The sequence below is a fragment of the Anneissia japonica genome, unplaced genomic scaffold, assembly GCF_011630105.1.
Source record: "Anneissia japonica isolate Jap-2015-1 unplaced genomic scaffold, ASM1163010v1 scaffold287754_len4335492_cov202, whole genome shotgun sequence".
Lineage (NCBI taxonomy): Eukaryota > Metazoa > Echinodermata > Crinoidea > Comatulida > Comatulidae > Anneissia > Anneissia japonica.
The window spans coordinates 353,412-357,680 of NW_022705543.1; the positions used below are offsets into that span (position 1 = coordinate 353,412).

The 4,269-nt window shown below is 33.9% G+C and overlaps 1 long non-coding RNA gene across 1 annotated transcript; it reads left to right on the forward strand.

The window, feature by feature from the left end:
* Nucleotides 1-3,170: 3,170 nt before the first annotated feature.
* On the forward strand, nucleotides 3,171-4,228 carry LOC117105869. Its single transcript, XR_004444953.1, has 2 exons — nucleotides 3,171-3,259; nucleotides 3,856-4,228. It is a non-coding gene; the product is annotated as an uncharacterized LOC117105869 (long non-coding RNA).
* The last annotated feature ends 41 nt before the right edge of the window (nucleotides 4,229-4,269 follow it).

A 4,269-nucleotide genomic window follows, 5' to 3' on the forward strand; every position in this document is an offset into this window, starting at 1 on the left:
TTATTATTATTATTATTATTATTATTATTATTATTATTATTATTATTATTATTATTATCATAATCATCATCACCCTCATCATCCTCACCGTCATAAAGGAATGGCGCATTAGAGATCGAATAATGAATTGTTTTTTTTTATACCACTCCAGGTGGCGTTTTACATATAAGCATTATTCAATGGACTACGAAGGAGACTTTACAACAAATGTAAGTACACTTATTGAACATTTTGCATCTTTATAATTCACTAGTTAAATGGGAATTCTGTCATCATTCTATGGTTATTATTTTGACAATTTCCTCGACAGAAGCATGCACTGACATGATGCATTCTATTCAACAACATACATTCCAAGTGACTCGCTAAAACCACCAAAAGACCTGAAACTTGCTAAGAAATGTATTTACAGTAATTACAGCTTGGGGCTTGTTAACTTCCGTTCATTGTTTACATTGTAGATTCGTATCTGTTTTTTCATTGACAATATAGGCCTATGCAATTTATTACCAAGAACTTTTAATCGTGAATAATCGAAATTTGTTATAGCCCGACAAAAATGTTTCTATATTATTTTTAAAGGACAGCGAAAGTGATCGGGGTAGGCCCAAATGACACCGTCTTTATCAACATTGATACTAATATCGTCATGGTTGTGTACTTCCATGAAGTCGATATAAAATAAAGGTACTACTGTAGTGACGGATCCAGAAATTTTAAATAGAGGGGATCCAGGGGAACTTTCACATATGGATTTATGATTATGTCACCTCAATGGTCCGTGCTCTAGATGGCCGGAAACGACTTAAATATGAATACAATTTTCATTTATTCTCCATTTTCAAATTAATTTTTGAATAATTTAGGCGGTGGCCGGTTGCACATTCCCCTTTTCGAATATACAGAACAGTTCAGAATTTTATATAGGACTGTAATAATAATAATAATAATAATAATAATAATAATAATAATAATAGTAACAATAATAATAATAATAATAATAACAATAATAGGCCTAATTATAATAATAAGCCTAATAATAATAATAATAATAGGCCTAATAAGAATAATAATAATGAAAAGTTAGAAAGTGCCAGTATCCCTTTAAGATGAAACGCTCATGGCGCCCCTTCAAAAGAAAGTCGAAATGTGAAATACATTTACATTTACAATACATTTGAAATAAAGATACATTTTAAAAACCAGACATGAGCCGTACATGGCTGAGCGTCTCTCTCTCTCTCTCTCTCTCTCTCACTCTCTCTCCCAGTTTTCAATAAAAGATAAGGCAGCAGACCATGATTTAACAGAAAATGTCGCTAAGAGGAAGAGTTTTCTACAATTTAGCTGCCTTAATGAAAACCGATTTTAGAAAATAATGTAGTCCTAACAGTCCTTGATTATAGAGGGATCTATGGGATTTTAAAAAAGGATAAGCCACACTTGTAGGGCAATTAGAGGAGAAATATTTAGCAAAAAGTACAACACGGCTAACTTCTGACCTCCAAAGGGAATACATTAAATAACCTCAGCCAGTCCTTATATACTCCGCAGAAGTTGGTGGGGCCAGATTTATCAAACTAGAAATCGGCTTAAAAATTGTCCATTTTTTTTTTATTGCTTAGCTCATGCTTAAAATTAAAAAGTCGACTGTACGCATGCGCCATCTAAGACAATTTTTAACCTAAGATTTTGCTAAGATGGTTTGATAAATCAGCTTAAAATATTTGCTTTAGGGACATCTTAACTTTTTGGACTCAAAACATTTGCTAAGCTGAGATTGATAAATCCCGGGTCTGGGCCCCAGTAGCAAATGTTGTTTTAAACTAAACATTATTTTTAACTTGGAACGCAACTAGCCTAGTTACTCATGTAGTCCCAGTTACCATAACTAACATCAACTCCCTCGTCCGACTCCACGACATTAATTTGCCGGTCAAAACAAATATATTTTGATAGCCAATCCAGTTGTGGTCAAAAATCTCCTGAGCGATCCTGTACCGTAAGATTTCTCCCCATGAACCATTGGCGGCGCTACGGGGGTGTTGGGGCTAAGCAGGGCTACAGCACACCCCCACCGTCGGCGAGAAAAACCAAATATAAAATCGATTAAATAAGCCTATGAAAATGAAACCCCTAAATTGTCATATTTTCGGGGGACTACGTCCCCTGGACCACTTTCGAAAGGTTTTTAGCGGCGCCCGACCAAGCTCACTTTTTCTCGTCGGTCACGGACATCAGCCCCACCCCCCCGAAGGGGACCTTGGACTCCCGTCGGGGAGATCCTGGCGCCGCTGCCATGAACCTTACCCCAGGGATTTTATTCCGGGACCCTGAACAAGGCTCTAGGCATCACCTTGTTTCAGACCCCGATCAGAAAAGTTGGACCCCTATCGACATTTTTCTCATTTTTCTTGAATTGACGAACATTTTACTACAAAATTATTAAATCGACGCTACCAGCCAATTTTAGTAGTCTATGTATAAATAAGAATATAGCACTGGTATAATTTAACTGTCTGTTAATTGACAGGAAAGCAATTTTGTCATTCATATATTTAATTGTAAGCTTGTTACTTACTTAAATATAATTTTCAGTTATGGAGTTAAATTGTTTATCTTTCAGCTCAAGACTGACAGTGTATATTTAAATTGGACCTTATTGGAAATGGGCTAGACTCGGCCCTAATGGGCGTTCCTGATGCTCATTACGGTAATTTTTACTTTTCTTGATCTCAATCCATTTGTTATCTTGCTTATGCATGTTGAACATCGAATAACTTCAATCAATCAATCAAAAAATATTATATCATGAAAAATGTTTGTATGAAGATTATAGATATAGTATTATGTTTATTGTTTATTGTCTATATATTCATTTCTATCGAATAGTACACTTTTTATAAATTTTATTTACCCATGACAAGCGGAATGCTAACATAATTTGTTTGCGCTATTCTTGAATTGACGAACATTTTACTACAAAATTATTAAATCGACGCTACCAGCCAATTTTAATAGTCTATGTATAAATAAGAATATAGCACTGGTATAATTTAACTGTCTGTTAATTGACAGGAAAGCAATTTTGTCATTCATATATTTAATTGTAAGCTTGTTACTTACTTAAATATAATTATTCAGTTATGGAATTAAATTGTTTATCTTTCAGCTCAAGACTGACAGTGTATATTTAAATTGGACCTTATTGGAAATGGGCTAGACTCGGCCCTAATGGGCGTTCCTGATGCTCATTACGGTAATTTTTACTTTTCTTGATCTCAATCCATTTGTTATCTTGCTTATGCATGTTGAACATCGAATAACTTCAATCAATCAATCAAAAAATATTATATCATGAACAATGTTTGTATGAAGATTATAGATATAGTATTATGTTTATTGTTTATTGTCTATATATTCATTTCTATCGAATAGTACACTTTTTATAAATTTTATTTACCCATGACAAGCGGAATGCTAACATAATTTGTTTGCGCTATTGCGATCTACCAGTCCTACCTTAATGTCATGTACAGTATTTAATACCGGTAATCCTTACATCATTCCATGGTATGATGATACTATAGATAATTAATATTCAATATGATAATGCTGATATGATGAGAATTGTGAAGCACTATTATGTTGTATCAGCAGCATTGTCCATTGCGATAACTGAATGATAATGTTAAAGTTGGGGTACTCCCCTGGGGGGGGGGGGGGGGCCGTGGGGGGGGTGGCCGTGGGAACGGCAAAGTCCCTCTGTTTTTATTTATATATTATGTTTTGATGATACTCCGTTACAATTCTTTCTCTGTTTCCTAATCTCTTCTCAATATTTTTCTATTCCAGTGATGTAGACAAAGAAGCCACAACTATCAGGGAAGAATGTCCGGACTCAATCGTGAAAGGGCAACAGAACTTACCAATTATTCGTAAATAGCCAGAAATTGTGTAACTCATCAAGCTTCCTGAAAGAATTCTGGATATGAAATTAATTAAAATATAGTGTAAATTTTATTTTTTAAATGTTTTCCTCTGCAATAATCTCAGAAATAATGTTAGCAATATGTAGTAGGCCTAATTCTTATGTTTATAAATATTGTACTATTACTGCTAATATTTATCTTATTAATAGAGAAAGTAACCCGTTTGTTGTAAAGAATATAGACATGTAAGATAATAAGATATAACATTTCCAGGATTAAAATCAGATTTATTGATATTTGCCGGATGAACATGATATAGGTCTAACAGTATATAAAC